Genomic DNA, 22,716 nt, shown 5'->3' with positions numbered 1-22,716 from the left:
AAGGCAGCTCTTTGTCTCCATCAGGCTACCTGGAGTCAGCTCTGCGGCCAGCTGAAACCAGAGGCTGTTGGCTGGGCAGAGCAGGATGGCAGCAGGCAGCCGCTGTCACAAGGGCCAGAGCCTCCGCTGTGAGCGGGTGTTACTCATTTGGTAATACCAGTCTATTCCAGCTGAGGATCTGCCCCTTTGTTTTGTGTATAGGACAATTTGTTTTCAATTTTTGTTTCTGAAATGAAACTGTCAAGATGAAATTCACACTTAAAAAATTGAGGGAAACGGCCCTTTGTGCGTTTCTAACAATCCTCTTCAATGACTAAAGCTGGAAGGATTTTAGAAACGACATTCACTTCCTACCTTTGGTTTCTTTTGGTGCTGCTCTCGTGCTTTATGAATTTCAAACCTTAACAGGCCAAAAAGCTGTCAGTTCCAAATCCTCCTCGTGATCTCAGTGTAACCGAGGGACCTGTGCTCTGATACTCAAGTCTGGCTGTCCCTCCTGTGGCACATGCAGCCACGTGCTGCCTTTCCAGCTCAAGAAGGAACAGGTAAACCCTCCATGATGGGGGGGGGTCCCCAGGGCAGGATGCATCCATCCCCCAGGAGCCTGCCAGCTACCCAGTGTAAGTAAAACAGGATGAGAGAGCCTAACCAGGCTGCAATCTGCAGCGCATCCAGCTGCCTGCTGTGCTCTGCCATGCTGAGCTCTGTCTGCTTGTGCTGGGCCTGGCTGCTGGGCAGGCTCCCTGCAGGGTCTCACCGGGTTGTCTTCTGAATCAGCACAACAGCGGTGCTGCAGGGACCTGGTCCTTACCTGGGGCTCTTTCCAACTACAAAGAGCTGTTTATTGCCATTCCAGGAGGAAAAAGAAAAGAAAGAACTTTCTGAAAATAATAACAGCGTGCATCTCATTTTAATTTTAGTCCTAGGAACTACTTGGTGCTCATTACAAAGGAATTGATTCCTTAAACGAATGAAGCAGCAGCGCTGCCTGTAGTGTGGGACTGCTGACGCTCTGACTCATGCTTTGCATCTCCCAGGATCTGGCTTTTATGCTTCATTTAGGACACCGACGTCATTAGCATTCACAGGGCTCCCGCTTTCCTTTTTTTTTTTTTTTTCACCACTGTTACATTTTTATTTTTTTTTTAAAGATGCAAATAATATTTGGATCAGAATCACAGCTCATGTTTTATTACCAAATCAGGGCATAATGGTCGCTTTCATTTAACTTTCAAGCTTTAGAAGAAATTCTAAATGAAAATAAGGTGCGGTTTCATATGCAGCAGTGAGAAGGGCTGAGGGATCTGCTGGGTGCCAGGCTGGCTGCTGCCAAGGAGCATCATTCGCTGGTGAAAGAGGTGAGGACGTTCATCTTGTGCTGCACGTGGCTGGGACCTTGGGCTGCCCGGACCTCAGCATTCCCATTGCATGTAGAACAGCTGCGCCAGCCCCGGCTGTGTCCCTGGAGATGGTATGTTTGAACGGCAGCGACTCCAAACACGGCGCAGTTCTGCAGCTCTGCAGCTCAGCCCCATTGTTCTGAGGCTGGATGTAACACAGCGGTGTGTAAGTGAGCCCTGCAGAGCCTGGGCTGCACGGGGTGGCACCCAAGCTGTGTGAGCTCGCTGCTCACAGAGCACCTCGTGGGTTACGGAGACAATGTTGTGTTTGTCCTAACCTGTAATTGCTGGGAATAGGGAAGAGTGTCCTTTGTTGAGGGGCAGGGCATTCTGAATGCAAGAGGGGGAGAAAAAAATAGTGCTTTGAGTCCTCAGTGCTTCCCTGCTCTGCTCCAAAGGCCCTGGGAGCCCCGGAGCAGCTCCCAAAGCCCTGTCCTCATGGGCAGCAGTGCTTGCCCAGCCCACAGCATGTATAGGGATGATGGTGCCCATCCAGCACCCCACAGCGAGCTCAGGGTGGGAGCACGCATGGGAATCTGCCTATGGATTTTGTTGAGTCCGCTGCCATCAACATTCAAATTACCAGTGAGTTAAAAGAAGAGTGCTACTCCTTGCACTACGAACACGCTGGGTTGGGCTGGGAATTCCAAGAGGATTTGTAAATGAGGGTTGAGAATTCCCAGCCAACCACTTGGCACCTTTTTAGTAGGAAAAGTATAGCTCTTAAAAATCACATAAACTGAAAGCGGTTGAGAAATCAGTGGCAATTACTTAATTGAACTCCCAGCTTTATTACTAAATCAAGAACAACTGCTCGTGCAGCTGTGTGGGCGCTGTGACCCATGGCCACGGGGCTGCAGTCACAGTGTGCACAGCGGGTGCTCACTGGCGCTGGGTATCTGTGTCCAGTGGACAAAATGCGGTGCTCTGAGTGTTTGCAGGACCAGCCATTGCTTCATTTTGCCCCAGTGATGTGGGGGGCATTCGAGGGTTGGTGACAGTGAGGTGTGCTTTGTGTGATGGCATTTCTGCCGAGTGACAGACGAGCCATCTGGCATTACGCTGAAGTGCAGCGCAGCGTTTGCTTAGGAGGGAGCCTGCAGCAATGACAAAGCAGTTCCACACCTCCGCTGCCTGTGTCACGGCTGGTCAGCACGGCTGGGCTGCTGCTGGCGGATCAGCAAAGCCAGCATGAGATGGCAGAACCGTGCTGGAGCAAAAGGAGCCCATCAGACCTCTGCCCTCCTAGGGACATGGAGGGGACTGAGTGGCAGCAAGAAAAATGAGGGACTTTCAGGGGCAGCTGTGTTTTACTAACCCAGTCATAATGCCCCTAAAAATCCTTATTGTTCTTGCAATGGTCAACTGTGACCTCCGGCACAGGGAGGCCTGGAAGGTAAGCACGAGTGCTGGGCACAGAGCGAGCACGGTAGGGCAGGTCTGCCTTTGGGAAGGCTTGTTTGCAGGCTGGAGTGGTGTTACAGGCTGGGGAAAGAGTTTTTGTCGGAGTGGATTGGAAAAGCTTCACTGTTAACTGTGGTGTGGAGAGTGCATTATTGCATGAATCTCGGGGCACGAGAACTGGAACACAAAGTGGGAGAAATGAAAGAAACCAAGCACTTACCCTCCCTGTTGTATCTGTCTCTCATTTCTGGCTATCAGATCAAAATGCAGCCAGGGATGTTCTTAAAGCAACCCCAGAGACACCAACTTCTGACCTTGGCACTCCAGCAGGAGCATGGCTGGTTAACAGCAAAGCACTGGGGAGCGGGGGGTGCACCCCAAGCCACAGGGATTTACTGGTCCTTTACTTAGCATTATAAACTACTCCACTGGTTGCAGAGCAGTGATGGGACATGGGAAGGTGGCCATGCAACATCACCAGCGTGCCTGGGCAGCAGGGAGCACCGACTGCTCCACCACCAGCTGCAGGGCTGGGCGGTGCCTGCCTGTGTCACTGTGCCCCTATTCTGCACAGCTGTTTGCTTGCTGATGGAAGGGCTCCATCCTGCAGTGTTCCTGCTCATGTCCCTTCCTGTACCATCACAGCACTGTATTAAATTTATTCTTTTCATGTTTGGGAAAGCGTTGGTGGTTTCAGACTCAGTGCCTTTCATTACATTGGGAACTGCCCTCTCCTTGCTGACTCCCCGCTTTACTCCTCTTTCTGCTGAATTGCTCTCAGTCATCACAGATCTCTGCTCATTCTCATCGCTTTATTCTGAGCTTCCTTTTCCTGCTTAGGGCAGAGATGCGGTAATTGTACAAAGAGAAGCAATTTGTTAAACAGAACTGTAACACTCAGTTATTCTCCATCACGCATTCTAACACCTTGTTTGCATTTCTGAGAGCTTGTATGTTATTTTCATTGAACTCTACAACAGTGTTCAAAGCTTTTCTCCTTTAACAACTCTACCTAGGGAGATGGATAATCAAATTAATCTGGCTCCACAACAGAAACTGTCCTTTTTCCAGTGTCTGGCTGGTTTTTGAGAAGGCTTTATTTATCAATTAATTGGTATGTTTATTGATGAATTCTGCTTCGTATGACTGTGCCAACAGATCAGAAATGCATGCTTACTTTTACTTTTTTCCCCTCCTCTCTACACGGACTGCACAGACTTGCCTTTACACATCACTTACCTATTTTTAATGGGGCTATGTGGCTCTAGAGCAAGTATTACTCATTTGTTATTTGTCATTCTCAGGAACATTTCAACTGCTTTTCTTAAAGCTGAATTCTATGTAAAGGAGAAGTGACTAGAAACCCCAAACTGGGTCCCAGGTCTTGCTTAACTCTGTAATGCACACTGACTTGCTGACGCGACTCCAGTTAAGGTATGGTATGAATCGGGAACTCCAACAGCCGCTGTGGAATGAGTGCGTTCACATGAAGTCATCCTGCAGCAGCTATTGCAGAACAGTCAACTGCTCTGTGTAAGCAAGCCCTAAAAGACAAGCCTGGTCCCAGTGGTTGTGTGACTAGGTAAGGGAGGTACTGGGCACAAGAAAGGCACCTCCTTTCTGCTAAGGACGGGCTGGGAGCAAAGAAACCCGTGCTGCTCAGGGCTGCCTTGCAGACCACTGCTTTGGGAGTGCCTTGATTCAGGACTTTCTGCTTTGACGCCTTTGATTTCTGAGACTGGCCCAGCATACAAAGCCATAGACTGTTTCCTCATTTAAACAATGCAGTGTCTTTACCTGATACTGGAACAAGATGGAAGGGATTGAATGCTTCCCCCGCTGAGACACGTGGATGGAATGGATCTGCTTTTAATCCAGTGTCTACCTACCCAATGAACAGAAGTGCCTCCACTACTTACAAGATGGAGAACAACAACCGACTCTTAGTACTGGAAACAGGAAGATCCAGAAGGGGTTTTCATTCCTATGTTACAATTTTTATCTTTACTATTCACATCTTACTCAAAGTAAGAATATTTATATGTTAAAATAAACCTCTTTTTGCTTTGTAATACTGGATTGAGCCTGCCCAGCTTCTTCCTATCACAGCTGTGCCCCATGGAGAGAACCCAGTGGTGGATGATGGTCAGAAGGGCCCCTATGAATGCAGGGAATGCACACATAGCAGTCCTGCAGCTCGTCCTGAAGCTGGTGCATGGATGAATGGATCATCTTCTCATGTGCTATGGGAACTCTGCCTATATAAATGTCTGACAAACTCTTCCAGTGCTTTATAACTTTGTGTCTTCTACCTTCTGGTAAGCCACAATTTCCTGCTTATGCATCTCTGTGGAAGAAACCTTTCATATATGTGACTGCATGTGCTGAATAGGAGAGCAAGAAGAGTTGGTGTTATTTTTATCCTATCTGTTCTCAAAACAGCTCTCCCAGTCATACACCCCTCCAACAGCCTCTCAGAGCGGAGGGCAGGTGCAGAGAGAGCCCTGTGGGGACACTTGGTCCTTGGCCAGGGGCTGGCAGGCAGGAGGGCTCCTGTGTGCCCTGCAGGTGGGATCCTGCTCCATTTCACTGCAGGACATTCTAAGCAGATCTGTGAGTCCCATTGTCTGTGCCCAGGCCAAAGCACTAAGATTTCATGGACCAATTTGGCTGTTCCTTTTGAAACATCACTGTCATTTAGCACCTCCAGCCTGGCTTGGAAAACACAGAAATACCTAAAATAAATGTTTTGAAAAGTACACACAGGCAATCATGATTTTTTCAGTCAGTCTCAAGTGATGCCATCCACTTCCACTCTGCTTAAGTGCTGCCCTAGACTTGTTGAAGTTGCCATCCCTAGCGTATGCTAAGTAGTATGAACATTAAAATAGACCCTGCCAAAATAAAGCATCCCCTACTCCCATGCAGATAATTCTGCATGGATAGCAGAAGATGTACTAAGTCTGAGCCACCATTCATATTTCTTTGCTCATCTAAGCAATTGCACCAGCATCTTTCAAGCACCAGCGCTCCAGGCTGCAAGGAGTCTCTGGCTGCAGAGCACCTTTCTGTATCGCCCTGTGATGTTATCAACTGCTTTCAGTGCACAACATCTGCCTGGAATAATCTAATGTGGTACTTTCAGTTAAATAGAAATTGTATGTCAGCCACATGATCTGAATTAGACCAGTGCAGGAAATAACATTCTGCTGGCAAATTTGGTGCCTTCTTTCAATGGGGCCCTTTGGTACTTTGCTGTAGTTTTTGATGGATAGCTGTTTTATGGAGGAAATATGGTTATTAAGGCAAACTTTCTTCATTATTTAAACTACTTTGAGCAAAACTGAAGAAATCTAAGCTGCCAAGCAAGCTTTAGTTTTAGTAGATTACTGCTGGGCTTTGTCTTTTTAATTAGGCCAGTGCTGATCAAGTTCTTGATCTCTTGCTTTCTCTAAGCTCAAAAGGGACCTCATTCACATACGAAGAGTAAAAGCAGAGAATTCAGAGTGGTAGGAATCCAGTTTATAAACTAGGTAAGCTCGGGGAGAGGGGAACAATGTATTTATTAGTCTGCAATTAAGGGAAAGCAGTGAAGTTTTCTCTGAACAACTCAGACTCCTGCAGTTTTCAAACACACTGCTAGTTCATCCATCATCCACTTCTTCCACAGTGGACCGACATGCCCTAATCATTGCCAGCATATATACAAGAAGCATGTTTAATCATTACATCATAAATTGGAACAGAACTGAACTAATGATACAGCAGGGACCTAAGGCATTTTCAGTGCTCCAGTACACAGGACAGGGTTTGACCATCAGTCTGTAGGCAGAAGGGCTGTCACAGACAGTCAGTCACAATATATTCTGATCTTTTGGTCAGCACAGATGCTACCTGCAGTACCAGCCTTTGGCCCCATGACTGATGAGAAGCAAATCTACGGATTCCAGTCCTTGTACTTCCAAGTTGTTATGGCTCGCTATTAAATGGGGAAAGGAAGCCAAAGGAAATCATGTGCATTGGAGTCAAATACCATTTTTAGGAGTGGGAACTGCATGAGTATTTCACCAGTGATTAAAATAGCCAGGGACCAGGGCACACTAATGATTAATGATCTCTTTCTGCAAGCTGAGGACATGTCCTACAGAATCCGGCCCTCCTGAGAGACAGTCATGAAGTACAGTTTGGCCGTATTTTAAAGGCATGAGCAAAAATTGGTAGGTGAGCATTTTTTTAATGTTATGGATCTGCTATGTCATTTGGCTTGAATTATTGGCCGCTATTTTGGAAGCATGTGGCACATAGAAGTAGCTCTTACCCAACCTGGTGCAGCCACACCACTGTCCCACTCCCAGCACAGGCAGGAGTGCAGGCTGAGAAGTTACACTAAGCTCAGTGCTGCAGGTGGAACAAGGCCATCTACACACACTCTAAAGCCATATGTTTTTTTTCCTTACCTTGTTCACCTTCTGTGAAGGCAGCTCTCCTTAGCAGGACCACAGCACTCTCCTGAAGATACATCCTGCATGCTGCTTTATGGGGAACTTGGAGGCTTGGACTTCACCATGTCCCAATGGCAGCATAGAGGAGGGCAGCTCAGGGCCCAGCCCCACTTGTGAGGCCCCACCAGCCATCCTCCATCCCTTCACTGTGTAGCAGAGAGCACTGCTGCAGTAGGAGGCCAAGCAAGAAGCTGTATGATCCCTATTGACATACCTGCCCTCTTACAGCATCACGCAGACACCCCTGATTTGTCCCTCAGAGATATCATTTTTCCTGCACAGAAACAACATTACAAGGCATTACTACAATGAAACTTCAGTTTCAAGTGAGGAACTTCTGGGAGTTCCTCTTTCTTTTCTTTTTTCCCAGCTGCAGGGAAGGGTGAAAACTATCAGCTATAAAAATATTACAGTTTGTGCTGTTAAACAAATCATATTTGTCAACAGGTAGCTGAATTACGCCCAATTCCACTGAGAGCCAAAACTGATCGTTTTTCCCAATGCTCTTGTACAGTAACAGCTGGCAGAACACTGTCAAACAAAGCTGGGCTGGGCTGATAAATAAACCAACGAGCCTCAGTGTAGGAGACACACCATCTCATGGAGAGACTGCAGCTCATGCTGGAATTGTTGAACAAATGCTTGTTAACAATCTACACACAGGCAGAGAGTTGCTTTATGAAAAGGTGCTAGAAAAATGTTACCTGAATAAGACACAGCATTCCTAGTGTTATCAACCAGCCAGGTTTTAGGTCTCAGGGTACTAAAGCACACCAGCAAACCTGCTAACAATGTTAGCATTTCTTGTTCATTCCAATGGAGAGTCTGGTCACTGGATTCTGGATGAGTGGAAAGTCCCAACAAGTTCTAAGATACAGCCAGGCAACCTAGAAAGCAAACAGAGTGAAATCTATTTCTATTATTTGTTTCACAGCTCCCAAATTCTGTTGGAGAGTTTTCCACTCTTCAGTTGTTTCTGAAGCAGGAGGAAACCTCTGATTGCAGATGCTGTGTTCCCTCTAAGCCAATCAGACTACACTGTGCCAGGTGGGAGAGGGAAGGATAACAAGTGAAAATGCCCCATCAGGAGATACAGCTTCACCTTTGAGCTCAGAGCCTCGTGCAGCCAGCATGTAATGCTCTGTGTTTTGTACTTAACACCACTCTGGTTTTGTCCTTGCTCTGCAGGCATTTTATTTTTATCATGGGTAAGAAGAGGAATGAGCACAGGGCTGCAAACTCCATCTTGGTGCAAATAAACCTGCAGGAGATTAAATTAGGGACCTAAAGACTGAATATTAAAACATTTCAAACTTTGGAGTTCATTGAAATAAGCAGTTGCAAAACAAAGCAGTCTGACAAAATTAGCAGGACCAAAGTGCTAAAGGAATCCACTAAGGGTCATTTATTTACTGATGCAGATTTAAGAGAACTTCTAAAGTTATTTGTATTAGTGGCTGTATATGTCAACATGCTATTTCCTCTATGCATTTTGAGTCCAGATTAGCTAAAGTTTTAGGTGTTGGCAGACTTGCTACAATAGAAGGGAAATGCCACTGGAATAACTTTAAACATGATCCAATCCCTGATGATTCATTGGATGTGTTAAAATTTCCTTTGAGACCATGTAAGTAATGCAGGGACTGGAGTGCAGAGTGCCTGTGACTCAGCTCTCTGCGAGGCAAAGGGAGGATGTCAGAATTACTCACTGGGACAGGAGGAATCTCATTTATCTATTTATAGGCAAGGCTGAGATGAGCTCGTGCCATTGAAGAGCTGAATTTGCCAGTTCTCTTGGGGGGGTAGGAAAGGGGAAGGCCCTCCCTATAGCCAGTGGGGCTGCTTCCAAACCCAAGGACTCTGGCCAGCTGCATTTTCTTGTCCTCGAATGAGCAGCATGGTGCTCCTGGTGCAGACCTGTGGGAGCGCAGAGCAGCCCCAGCCCCTGGACTAGCTGCTGCTCAGCCCCTGCTCCAGTGGGGCTGCAGGACCGGGAGGTCCCATGCCCTGAAGTCAGTGGGCTCTTCCCACTGCAGGAGCATCCCTGCAGCATGTGTGTATGTCAGCCAGCTTCATTTAAGAGATGCAGATTAGAGGCCAGCACCTGATTTGCCAAAAGCCTGTTTACTGCTTCTCTTCAAAGAGGTACAACATCATTCTCCATGTGGGCATTTTGCCTAACAGGGCAATCAGAAAAGGAAAGCTCCAGGGGACAAAGTGGGGAGCTGAGCACACTGCCTGCTTCCAGCCTCTGCACAGCCTGCAAGGCACTGACAGTGTCCGGACAGCAGTTCCTGAAGGTGTGCTTTCAGCCATGTCTGTTCAGGTTTGGGAGGTGAAAGACAGTCACATTTTGGGTAAAAAGCAAGAGCTCAAACCCACAGCAAAACGATTTAGTGACACTGCTTTTCTGATACAGCCAGCACTTAGCAGCACACCCTGCAGCTTAATTTTCTTACTAAGAAACAAACCACTCCACAGTAGGCACCACACACCGCACTGCTCCATCACTGGGAACACCTTTGTGCTGTTGGTCTGGGCTGTTCTTTCCATTTCCTGCATTTAGCTGCTGTGTCTAACTCCCTTCCCAAAAAAAGAAGTTATCTAGGAAGGCAGAGCTCTGGGTTACTGATCCAGCCTCCTACTGTTACATTCAATTACATCATATCATGCTTTTTGGCAGGCTGTCCCAGCACTTCATTTAAAATTTTCAGCCTTAATATCATTTGTTCTTGTGCCAGCATCATAATTTAGTTTAAACAATTCTCTTTTTTCTCTGATCTTTACCTATCAGATATATTTACTGAAAACAATCCTATCTCCTCTAGCCTTTGTTTTGAAAAACTAAACAAATGAAACTTTTCTAGTCTCCTCTTGTTCTAAACCCTCTGATCATCCTCAATGCCCTTCTCTGTACCTGCTAATCTTCCTCGAACATGAGTGGACCTGTACCTTCTAGGATTGTGTTTGCCTCTCCATATCAGATTGGTGGCTCACAGTTATCCCTGGGAGCAAGTAATTCTCTTTGTTTTTTTTTCCCACCCCCTGCCTTTGTCATCTTCAAGTGAGTAATATGATATTCTACTTATTAATTTCTAAATGCATGTCTTAATACTTTGTCTGTTCTATTTCAGATTAATTCTGTCACTCACTCTTTGCTGACTGATGTTCTGATCATCCTCTCTATTAAGAAAGCCCGTGTTCTCAGCAGATTTCTTTACTACATTCCTACTGCTGTGCCAGACTCGTTAATGAAACAAGCAAGAGTGAGCTCAACACTGACTCCTGAGGAGTTCCACTTACTGACTGCCTCTGTCTGGCATTTCTTCTCTCCTCAGAGCTCCCCTTTCCTCTACACTCCAACAGTTTTGCATTCACCATCCACACTAATCCCCATCGTCTCAACTTCTACCAGTAATTTCCCCTGTGGTATAATATCAGATTCTTCACTCGAGTCTGGATAGAGTAAATCACCTGTATTTCATTTGCCTAAAAAAAAATCAGTCATCAAAGAGAAATATCAGGTTAAGCTGAACTCATTTAATGTGCCAAATCCTGGGATGGAAATCTGCCAGTGCAACTTCACCTGAGCACACTGAATTCTTCATGCTTTTCCTTCCACCTTACAGGCGATCATTTTCATTCCCTTATGTATATTCCCACTAGAAATCCTGCCTCTGTCCCACTGCTCAGCACGATCATCTCTACTGAAAATGTGGACGAAGTGTTCTTAATTCATTTTTAGACCACATGTAGATGGGTCTCATCTCAGCCCCTTCTCACTCTATAATGACCACATTTCTCCTCTTTTGATTTCTCTAGTTGAAACCCTCAGCCATCTGTTCTAATTTCCTTTTCAAGTCCAATTCACAAGTTCACTTTCGACATGTTTTATTCTGACTCTACCTTTCCCATCTCAGCAACTTCGAATTGGATGACTAAAGCAAATGCTGCCTCCAACCTTCTGCTCCACCACTCTTCTCCAGTGCCACCCTTGTGGCAGTAACTCATCAGGCAGGTCCAGAACTGCTGCACTGAACACGTCACTGCAGTGGCTGTTCAGGACCTGCAGGGTAAGGTGCTTTGTCAGCCCTGTGATAAGAGCAATGGCCTCCATCAAAGAGCAGAGCAGAGCATCGTATTCTGTAGCAGTTTCTCTCCAGACATCTGATTTCAATACCTAGCTGCATGCCAGCAGAATACCCTCATGCCAATCAGAACTTCTGCATATCAGTTAATGCTCTCCATGTGTTTGGGACTGGTTATTTATCCTACTGGGGTTGGAATATTTCCTATCAGGGTTAATCTTCCTGCATGTTTCGGCTAGTTTTAGAATCCAAGTTCCATCACATTCAGTGATGCACTCAGTTCTGCAGTGCAGCTGATTCCACTAATTAGCCCCCTTAATTTCCCAACATTTGCCCTCTCTGAGATGAGTGTGTTTTGGTGTGTCACTACAGAAGCTGTTGAAGATTCAGTCCTAATGAGGTGCCTTTAAAAGCTCATGTTTCTTACCCAGAGTCCTCAGAGGCTTTGGCTGACTCACAACTTGGTGCTTTAGAGACAGTGAAAGAACTTCCCTTTGTGCATGAGACAGACTCTGTATCATCTTATCATTGCTCAATATTACCCAGTATTGTCATTCTGTATCCAGCTGAGACAATACAGAGCCTAAAAGGTCACATTTCAGAAGATACTGCACTGGATGGAGAATCAGTTAAGTCCCTAAAGTGTAGTCCAAAGCTTCCTACCCTCACTGAGATCACTGCAGCACTTTGCTAAACCAGATTTGCTTACTAGAAAACAAGATGTCTGTATCAAGCTATTTGCATTGAATTCTGCCTATTTCCTGCAGAAAGTAAAGCCCATCAAGACTGCAGCTGACCATTCCTAGACATGCAGGCAAGGAGCAGAAGCTTAGCATAGACTGCTTATAAAGCACCAGCACAAGAGAGCCATGTCCACAAGGGACTTCTGAAAAATGCACAGCACCTTTAAAAATCCAAGCCTTACTGCCAGGACTCTGCATGTGACACGTCCTCTCTTTACCTGCTTCCTCAGCTGCACAATACAGCAGCACTGCCCTCTTCCCAAGCCAACATGCGAGTGATGCAGCCACAGTGCTGGGGCCATGTTGCCATCTAAGACAGATGGAAGATGTCTTCCGCTGCCAAACTGGTGTGTGTTCAAACCCTGTAGGAAGAGCTGAAATGGCAGAGCAAAGTAAATTACTCTCCTCTATTTCAAGGGGAGCAAATAAGCCCCTTTCCCAAAACATGTCTGCCCTGAATGCTCCCTGCTCTGCTGGGCACCTACTGACCTTGGCAGTGTCACAGGACTCGTGTTGTTCTGAAAGAGTAACCTCCTTGTGAAGAGGCTCATTGCTTTGGGAAACACAAAGCAGTCTTGTCCTCCAAGTGTCCAAGCCTTCTTTTCACGTCTGTTTATTCCTTCACTAGCATTTATTTTTGGCCCTGAAAAAAAAACAACCACCACCACACAACTCCACATTAAAGGGATGGTGTCCAGTTAAAACCCGCATACTGCACCACCCCTTTGCACCCCTCTGCAGGGGAAGGCAGCAAGGAGACCAACAAAAAAACTGTCTCCTGTTGGGCACAAAACTGCCTTTGCTTTCTAGTGAAAAGGCAGCAGAGCATCCTCAGAATCATGGAGCACATTGGTCAAACAGGCACAATCCTGCATGCCTGAGGCTTGTTTGTATACAGAATCACAAATTCAAGGACCAAATTTCCATTGATCCAGGAAAATCTTTCTAGTTGATATTATAAAAGGAGCCCAGGAGAGCAAGACACCAATGTTCCACAATGTCACACCGAGTTTGTGATGTGTGTAACTCTTGGGCAATCCCAGCCCTTGCAACACGGCTTATCAATGATATAAAATCAGAAATACAGCTTCATGCTGCTTCTGTGCTGACTCCACAGCTGTTCAGGCTACTAGAGCAAGAACATGGCTTCTTATGCAGCATAGAAAAGGTTAAGAGGAGCAGCAGGTGATTGTTGCCTCCTGAGGCCAGTGCCAGCTGCACTTAACCGCTGCTCAAGGCCAGTGTTAAGGCAAACAAAAGCACTGGGGTCACCAGCAGAATATGCTCACCTGTTTGACTTTGCAGAGAAGTAATCACAGCCAGTGCCAGCTTTGTGCCTGTCACAACGCTGAGAGCTGTGACTGTGTGTGGCCTGATGCAGCTGCAGAAGGGCTGTCTAAAGGCTCACAAAGCTGAAGTCTGAGGCACAGAGTTCAAGTCCAAGGTCCTGTATTGACAGTGTGTGTGGTCAAGACCTGGGTTCCTATTGGAAGAAGGAGAGAAGGAAAGCAGGATTGCATCATGAGCTCTTTGTACTGGTTCTGAAAGAGCAGTTGTGCTTGCTGGCAATATCTACATCTTGGACCACCCAGCAGCATCCAGCACCCCGGGTCAGGTAGCTGTGCTCCATTCCTTTAGCACCATGACTGAGTTGGGCACCTGAGGACAAAGTTATTAAAGCAGTCTGCTCTCAAGACCTCTGTGACAGCAACTGTATCGCTGTCTGCTTTCACTGAGGTCAATGGGACTCTGGCCACAGGCCTGATTCATCTCTCTCCTAAATCAATAGATTATCTTTCAAGTCTATTGGCTCCTATGAGCTGTCAAGCCCTGGATGAACACTATGGCATGGTTCAGCCAAAAGAAATGGGGGACATGATGGAAATTGAAACCTCTGGAAAGATTTGGCCTATCTTGTATGCTTAGCAAGTCAGTAGAACATGAATACTGCATCCATCACTCAGAGTAAGTGCTTCTGGATGCTTGGCTGACTTTGGCAAGGGGCACTTTGAAAGGGATAAAACTGCATTTTCATTGCTGAGAACCTTCCTACAGCATACAATGTGGCCCATGGGATGCTGGCAACCTACTGGTATCGTTTTTAGGGACTACATAGGGGCTAACACTGCTACACTGTATAAACAAGTGCTTACCCCTGAATATCAGGTTAGTCCAGAAGGGATTTACAAATGCATAGATGGCCAGAGGTAGGCTGTCCTCCAATCAGTCTGTGACTCTAGATAGAAAAGAAAAAAAAAGATGACTTTGTACTCTTCCAATTACCTCCATTTCATACATAATTAAAGTAATCACAAAACCAGATGCATTATATCAGTAACTGGCAAATTAAGAATTCGGTCACGGTTGTTCAGGAACTCGCAGCCTCCGTGCAATACCAATAATAATTATTTATAGCCTACTATGCAAGGAAATTAGTCCAGGAGAACTGACTGATTATAAGGTAGAACAGTCACCCCAAGGGAGAAGTTCAGTGCAATATGAAAGGTGCAAGACATCATACCATTTTCTTGTCCTGTATTATAAACTTTACTGCAAGTAGCATCCTTGTATTTTGTATTTTGTACAGAGCACCTCAGTTCCCCTGTAACAAACACCTATTATATTCCTGCTGAATTTCACTGAATTTACTCCTGATTTATACTTAAGATCAGAAGCAGATCCACATTGCTGCTTCCTATACAAATCCCTGAGCTGCTTACTCACAAGGATGTACAGCTTCACAAAAGAATGAGTTGAGAGAATGATCTGGGTGGCAGACTGTTAGTTCTGATGGAATTACCATGACTAGCATCTGGAGAAGCTGAATGCAGCGCTAACTCAAGGTACAAGAAAGCTTCAGCCCTTGAAAAGAGCTAACAAAGACGATGCACAGAAAGTGGGAGGTAGCAAAGATAGAAAATCTTTCTTTGTCAAAAGAACTCGTGCTCTGCGAGTTGTGAAAACAAATGATTTCCTGTGATTAATACCTGCCTCCTCTGCTGAAGGCATCCATCTCTGCTTGGATCAGATACTAGTAAAGCAAAGCTCACCTCTTAGGAAAGAAGGCTTTCCATTTTGTTCCTGCTAACATTCCTCCTCGCCATTGTCCCTGCATGGCCCTGCAACCATTTTATGATGCAGGCCCAACATAACTCACAGTACTTCCCATTATTGTGCACCACAAGTGTTAGCAGAGCCCTTTTTGTGGTAGATAGCAGCCCTCAGACACCCCATGTTTCCTGTTCAACTGGAGCCAATCACACACTATTTGGTACCAAAACTGAGTTCCTAATTAATTTACACACAATGAGGCCATTGTAACGATAACGTAATGGAGATCAGTCCATTAGCAAAAAGTGTGGATAGATTATTTTCTTCTAATGCTTCCATCAATGTTAAGACCCATTAATCATATTTTAAGAAAACAACCTTAAACTTACACATTATTTGTAGGCATTTCTAATGGGATACCCAGCCAGCCCTGCTGTTCAGCAAGGAAATCTCTGCCATGCACTGAGCAGAACTGGACTTTTAGCACAGAGAAGATTGCACAAGTGGTCCAACTCCACTGATACTCTCTTTATAAAGTGAGAATATAACAGTTTTAACGAATAGGAAATCAAGATTGAATGCAACATGTTCTGAAGGAGGGCAACATTCCTAGCAGCTGCTGAAAGGGAAGTGGAATTCATAAATGCCTCCTTCATCTTTATCAAATTACTATTCGGCGCAGTTACATTTATTAATAACAACATCCCTTAAACCACATTGTAAAAATCCATTAGCAAGAAATGCTTTAAAATGTACAACAGGCTGCAACAGATGGTTTATCAAAGGCTGAAACAATTCCACAGTGTAAGCAGAGTGGGCATTTTTATGGGCTGCCAACCGTGCCAGAGTATCATTGTGATATATTCACAAGTGGGATGTTTGTGCAGTGTAACTAAAACTTTCTCTTGAATTCAGTAATCCACACAGCCAAGAGGTAATGCAAACTCATACCGTGCTTTGGATCTTTTCCCCTCACTCCCATCCATACCTGTGCCTAGAAATGCTGCCAGCAGTTCCAGAGCTGTCTGATGCAGCACTGAGTGAGCAGTACCACAGTTCCCACTGCTCACACAGGGATTGCACATTGACTCCTCCATAACCAACCCTCATGAGAAGAACCCTCAGAGAGGTCACAACTATTCAAATCCATGAGAGTCAACCCTTGCAGGACCAGCCTGAAGCCAACCACCATATCACCCTTCAATTTTTTAACACAGTTTGCCCTGGAAGTTTACATATTCCCTTCTTGTTTCCTTACTTCATCTTTTAAAAGCCAACAGTTTGAATGTCAATCACTGCTGAGCAATCACTGAGAGGGTATGAGATACGGAGGTGAAATCCAGAGGAGGGATTGTCATCATCCTGGTGGCAGAAGCTGCCAGCCATGCCCATTGTGCACATCCTGCACCACTGGAGATGTGCACACATCCCAGGGGGGCTGTTACAGAAGAGCTGCTGCTTTGCCCTGCTCTCAGTTGCTTCCAGTTTGCAGCAGAGAACAATAATGGCACAGAGAGCGCAGCATTGCTGTGTGCTCATTCCCCAGCAGTGACTGTATCTGTCACAGCCTCCTGCTGTATCAGGGCAATGATGTTTCTGAAGGCATTTTCTTTGTTGCTGAACAAGGCGAAGTCTGAGCCTGGGAATACAGGAGAGGCAAAGGGACAGAGTGAGGGATGTGAGTGCAGCTGGGTACAAGTGGACAGCAGTGCTGGCAGATCAGCCCGTGCACATTCTCCTTCCAGATCTGATAATTCCCTACTTCTATAAAAACACACCCAAAGCAGAGGTCACAGGGTGCCTGGGGCAGATATGCAGACTGCAGCCCAAGTGCATCCCAGTTCCCTGGAGGGAAAGGTCCCTTCACACCTGCAAGCTGTACCTGTATCTCACCCCAGCAGGACAGGCAGACTGTGCCTCCACCAACCGCTCACCAGCTCCATCCGTCCCCATGGTGCATTCCCCTTAGGAGAGCAAAAGGGTGGCAGAACAAATCAGTGGCAGAATGCATCTTCTGTAACTGCACACGAGTCAACTTGTTAAGCTGATGGTTTCTGTCCCAGCTGAGGTTGAAACTCCATGATTACTCTTGACCGAGCATAGCTAGAAAACACATAATTACATGGGCCAAAGCACAGAGAATGGTGCCCACTGCTTCACTAGTAAAGTGCAGCACATGAGGGGAAAAGAACCACTTGGAAATGAAGTAGATGTTCACACCTCACCACATCCTCTCTGCTGAGTTTATGGCTTTCAGGCCTGGGCAGCACGAAAGGCAAAAATTTCTCAGGAGCGGTGATGGATTGCATGGCATGAAACACCACAAAAGGTGTCAGTGCTGGGGATGGGGGTTCCACCATCCAGCCAGATGAGAGCAGTCCAGGCAAACGCTGGTGAGACAACACTTGGCACCTTGCAGGAACAATCTGCAGTGATGGAGGGAAGGGCTTGGACATAGATGGTGCTTTGAGCAGAAGTGGGGTCTGCCGGAGTGGGAACAGCTGTGGGGCTGGGAGGGAAACAGAGACAGGAATGAGACAGATACACTTCCCCTCTGGGAGGATGGGCTCAGGCAGCCTGAGGAAAATGAGGCTAAAATGAAAGGGAGGAAACCAGAGAAGAGAACATGGAACGGGGGAGATCACAGAGAACAACAGGAAGCAGCGCTGAGATGACAGACATGAAGGCTGGGCTTGTAGGAGAAAAGCAAAAAGAGAGTAAAAAAAAAAAAAAAATTAAAAAAAAATCAGGAATATTGTGCAAAAGACAGAAAATTTCTTTAAAAAGTCCCATAAAAGTGCCAACCACCCAGCTGCTGTAAGTAAAACTCCAGTACACTTACGTCAACACCACACCACAGATCAGCACCAGGGGAGGAGGACCGGGGTTGTTTTTTAATTGCTTGGAAAGGCTTTCAGCGATGCAGAATGTGAACTCCAGCTTCCACTGATGTCAAAGGGATTTAGAGGTGTGTACAGTCCCACAAACCAAGACCCAACTTGTCAAAGCGTGTGAGACAAGATGTCGCATTAACCCCTCGACAGGAGCCAGCTTTGCATGTTGCTTGACCTGCAGCCCAATGCCAGCTCACCTCGATGGGACACATGTGGCAGGGACACAAGGACACAGGACAGCTCTGCCTTGCCCACACCACACCAGGCTTTTGCTTTGCTCTCCCTGATAAGCAGTGAGGTCCTTGGTTTGCACAGCCAGGCATGAGAAGGGGTAAGAGGCATCCGCTTTGCTGGTTGAAGTGAAATGTTTGGCTTATTGGCACAGCTTGTTTAGATTGGCTCCCAGCACTCAGTCGATGTTATTAGAGAAAGCAATAAAAATGCATTAAATACTAAGAACTACATTAAAACAACATGGAACATGCAACACAAACCAAGAAAAGCAAGGGGCTGAGTATGGAGTCCGCCATTCCCTCAGTCATGAGTATGAATATGGTGGAGCCATGTCACAATGGCGTTTGGAAAGGTATAGCTGGAAAGCTCTCGCATGCTGCAACACGGAAGATTTCATCCCCTTTTCCTCTCCAAACCACAGCTTCTAGAAAGACTTTGAAATGCTGCAGTCAGCTCCTACGCCTCCCTGCTGAGCTCCTTCCAGACTGAGCTCTTAAACTTGCTATGTTTTTGCCAAGATCTAATTTTCTTTTGACAACATATTAAAGGGCAGATTCCCATGCCACAGGGAGGGACTGTGAGATGTCATAACGGACACATCCGTCACCTGTCTGGCCAGAGCTCACTGTTCTACCCCAATTCTTCAGCTCCATCAGACCTCTCAGTTACTTCTTTGGCCTTGAGATAGGACACCAGGGGCTCTGGGATCCCTAACTTATCTGTTTTGTTAACTGATTTCAGCCATAGCCAGATCCTCACTTTTCTACTGTACTACGAAAATCACAACTGCATGTTATGCCCAGTTGAAAAGCAAGGTAACTAGCGTAAAGCCTGGATTTCCCAAGGGAATAAAGCTTTAAATGGAGCACTGTGCGAGCCCAATGTGTGTGAGTAGATTTTGATTGTGCCAGACTATTTCAAGGAGACAGAGACAGGGATTTCTCAGCACCCTAAAGGTCCCAGACAGGAGCTACAGATGACAGATGGAGGACAGGGACACCATCAGCATCCCCCAAGGAAAAGACAGCAGTGGATGCTCCCTCTACACCAGACAGCAGAGATGCCACAAAGGTGAGTGCTGTTCATTCAACTCAGTGATCATGAAATTACTCATTAATCATCTCCTTGTGTGATCACATTCTAATGCCACTCACCTGCCCCATCTCTGCCTAGGGCTGCACTCTGCACAGCTGTCCAGAAACCACCTTCCTCACCCATCACCTCCAAGGCCTTTAGCAGTGACTCATCCACGTGTTGCTGAAGCAGCATAGCAAGGAAACCGGAGAGAGGATCAACACACAAGGCAACGGGAGCTGCAGCGGGGCAACAGCTGTCCCTCAGCGCATCCATTGTTCTTGTGCAGAGAAGCAGCTTTAAGAAAGCGGTGTAAATTACAGGAACTGGATCACTGGCTTGAACAATGTCAGCACGTCCCTTCAAGGGCATTCACTCCCCCCATGCCATGAAATGACAAGTTATTATTTAACAGCAGACCTCACACAGAGGAATGTTTTTCTGTATTCATGACCTCTAACAAGTATAGCAATTGTTTACTATACTCTGAGTGATCCAGAAGCAGCTATAATGTGATAATTATAGAGAAACCTTCCTAAAAATACATTTCTGATGCATCAGCAAAAACTCAGCAGGCCCCTCCAGCTGGCACTGTACGTATGAGTTAAGCCCAGTTTGAGAATCAGATCATGCACTACATTTTGTACAGCTGTGCAAAGACTCCAACAAGAAGCTCTGGAGCAGATGTCCTGTAGCAATGGAGAGAAGGGCACGAAGAAGCAGAAGAGGCCAAAGCCACGTTTCTTGACTGAGTGGTCAGTGACATGGGAAAGCATCAGTTCCATTTTCAAGTTGGATAAACTAAGGCTCTGGAAATCAGCATACCTGCATGGTGTTTGCTTTCTTTGCCCAGCACAGCACTTCCCTGGAGACCAGTGGGACTTCAGTCTCTGTAGCTCCTTGGCAGCATCCACATCCTTCTGTGCCTCAGTTTCCTCACCTACAGGACGGCCCAGATGACAAACCCTGAACCTGGGACTGCGTTGAAGCTTGGGAAACACACAGCACCTTGAAAGAGGGCGTCTATGGAAGCACGAACAGTCATTTATTGCTTCAATTAAAAAGAGTGTGTCTTACAATCCACTGTCTGTTTATACTTGCGCTCCTTATGGATATCTCTCTGAAAAGAACCCAGCCTTGGTAGCTCTCGGATTTGGCGCAGCGTGCCAAATAATAAGCAGGCTCACCAACCCTTCTACAACACACTGTGCTTCTGTGTAACTTTACGGGCTGTGTTTGACTTGTCTGAACTTGAACAGTCAGCACTGATTGATTGGCTTCTAAAAATACACATCTGCCATGGTTCGGAGTCCAGAGAGCTCCTGTTGATTTAGATGGAGACCTTGCTGGGAAGAGGCTAAAACAGACACCTGACACCAGGGCGCTGCTGTCCAGCCACTTGCTGCCTCCTGCACAGGGTGCTCTGAATGTGGGGCTCCACTGTGCTCAACAGCCCTCCATACCTCTGAGTGGAGAAAAAGGCAGGAAGAAAGCAGCCCTATGGATCCCTTCCCTCCCTGCAACTCCATTTCCAGGCTGCCCTGAAGCTGATGGTGATAAGCAGAACAAACTTGCACATAACCTGCCAAAGGGCTGAGCTCAGGCGCTGAGCACCTGCAGTTCCCAGCAGTCGAGGGGGTGCTCAGTGCTCCACTGAGCTGGGAAGGCTCCCAAAGAAAGGGATGTGACTGCTGCAAGGGAGGTGCATTGCACTGTATACCCTGGAGGAGGCTGCAAGCACATGATTATTGCAACAGAAGCCGCTAGGAGAAAAACCAGATTACCATTTCCATTGGAGGTAATAGGTGCCTTGTTGATTTATAACCCTGTCACTGCTGGCCATTAAGCAAACGCTATTGCAGCTCCTAGATCCCGTTCCATAGCACACTGAGTAAACCATAGTCTCTGGCACAGTGTCCTGGAGAACTCCACTGGAGGGCATAGGGCCACAGTTTCCCCCTGTAGTGCCTGTGATGTGAGCACTCCCAGTTATGTACACCCAGATCACTACAGCTGAAGCTTCAGAATGCATTTTGGAAAAGGAAGGAGGTGTGGGGCTGCAGGGAGCCACAGCACAGAGCACAGGAGCTCAAGCAGATGAAGTTTGCTACAGGGAAACTGTAGAAAGTCAGGAGCAAAGCAGCATCTGTGCATTCTGAGTGTGATGCATTGACAGCAGCGTGCTGGGCACTGGTGAGGAACGCAGCAGCACCAGGTTTGCTGAAGATGTGAAACTGAGACAGCTTCCAACACTGTGCCCCACGCTGGCAGGTCCCAGGGTCACTCTGCTCACTACCTGCTGACATCGGAGCTAACAAAAGACAAAGCAGAGTGCAGTCAAATATATACACTGGATGTTGCCATGCTACTGAATGCAGCTTAGCACAGCAGGACTTTTTCTAAATGATATATTGTAGTTAAGCTAAAATCTAAATAATAATTCTTACTTTGGCTCTCTGGAAGATCACAGCCAGACAGCTGCCTGTGGAATACCAGGGCTAGTGGAAGAAATTATTGGTATTCTAGGAGCACACAGGACTGGAGATGATCACTGCAGCCAGACTGTTTTCACAGCATCACATGCCAACCCTTTTGTGTGTGGGTTATGCAACAGGACCCGGCCCTGCTCTCCTGATGCAAGGTCTTGCAGAACCTGGTTGCTCCAAGGCCCAGAACCCTCATTTCCACTGTAAGTGCATTCTCTGCCAGTTTATAGTCACTATCATCCAAAGATTTATTGTCACTTACGTTACGTTCTTCCTTCTGCTATATCTACAGAAACCAGTGCACTCTCTTCAGCTCCACCACATTGAACATCCCACATGGTCACTTCTGTGCTACTCACTGTTCCTGTCATCTTCTGAGTTCTGCTTCGGATTTCTCCTTCCCAAAGACAGATGATGGGAACTGGCTGCGACTTTCCAGACGGAGTTGAGCAGTTCCTTGTATGGTGGCAGTAGTGCTTCCCCATCTTTACTGGAAATATCTTGCCTAATAAACCCGATGATCTCACTTGGCTTTTGTGTTGAGTTTTAAAAGGGGTATAAAGCAGGCTCTCCAGTATTTCACTTCATTTTATTTTAGTGTTTGTTATCTGGAAAAAAAAGAGGGTAGTTAAACTGCCTTTTTAATTAAATTCCTTTAAATCTCTGAAAACAAGAAAGAAAGAAAGATAGTAAACAAAGTAAGACAGAAGAATTACCATGTGTATGAGCAGAGGTATTTTGTTCCCGTAACACATTTATATATAAATCTCTGTTTCAAAAACTTGCAGAATGTCTCAGTTGCTCAGTCTGTCTCCTGGGCAACGTGACACCTCACAGGAG

General features: G+C 46.3%; 2 protein-coding genes across 9 annotated transcripts in view; one reads left to right on the top strand and one right to left on the bottom strand.

Annotated features, from left to right (window-relative positions):
* LOC107322036 overlaps positions 1 to 22,402 on the top strand; it is a 43,117-nt gene extending 20,715 nt beyond the window's left edge. For 3 of the 4 annotated variants that reach the window (XR_001558761.2, XR_004309256.1, XR_001558762.2), the window contains 2 exons: positions 4,109 to 19,387; positions 19,490 to 22,402. The gene's annotated coding sequence lies outside the window, so the exon portion shown is untranslated. The remainder of the gene's footprint in view (positions 1 to 4,108; positions 19,388 to 19,489) is intronic. The other variant, XM_015879630.2, reaches the window with a different exon arrangement.
* The window catches only part of COPRS (coordinator of PRMT5 and differentiation stimulator), a 111,506-nt gene continuing 96,799 nt past the window's right edge, over positions 8,010 to 22,716 (bottom strand). For 2 of the 5 annotated variants that reach the window (XR_004309260.1, XR_004309261.1), the window contains 5 exons: positions 14,291 to 14,373; positions 13,427 to 13,620; positions 12,627 to 12,780; positions 12,356 to 12,511; positions 8,010 to 8,193 (listed from right to left, as the gene is read on the bottom strand). The gene's annotated coding sequence lies outside the window, so the exon portion shown is untranslated. Of the gene's footprint in view, positions 8,194 to 12,355; positions 12,512 to 12,626; positions 12,781 to 13,426; positions 13,621 to 14,290; positions 14,374 to 17,070; positions 22,485 to 22,716 lie in introns of all 5 variants that reach the window. The other 3 variants (XR_004309258.1, XR_004309259.1, XR_004309257.1) reach the window with 3 other exon arrangements.

Source organism: Coturnix japonica, chromosome 18, assembly GCF_001577835.2.
Source record: "Coturnix japonica isolate 7356 chromosome 18, Coturnix japonica 2.1, whole genome shotgun sequence".
In the NCBI taxonomy this organism is placed as follows: Eukaryota; Metazoa; Chordata; class Aves; order Galliformes; family Phasianidae; genus Coturnix; species Coturnix japonica.
Note: the sequence above shows the minus strand (reverse complement) of the source record. Positions and strands in the feature narration are given on the sequence as shown.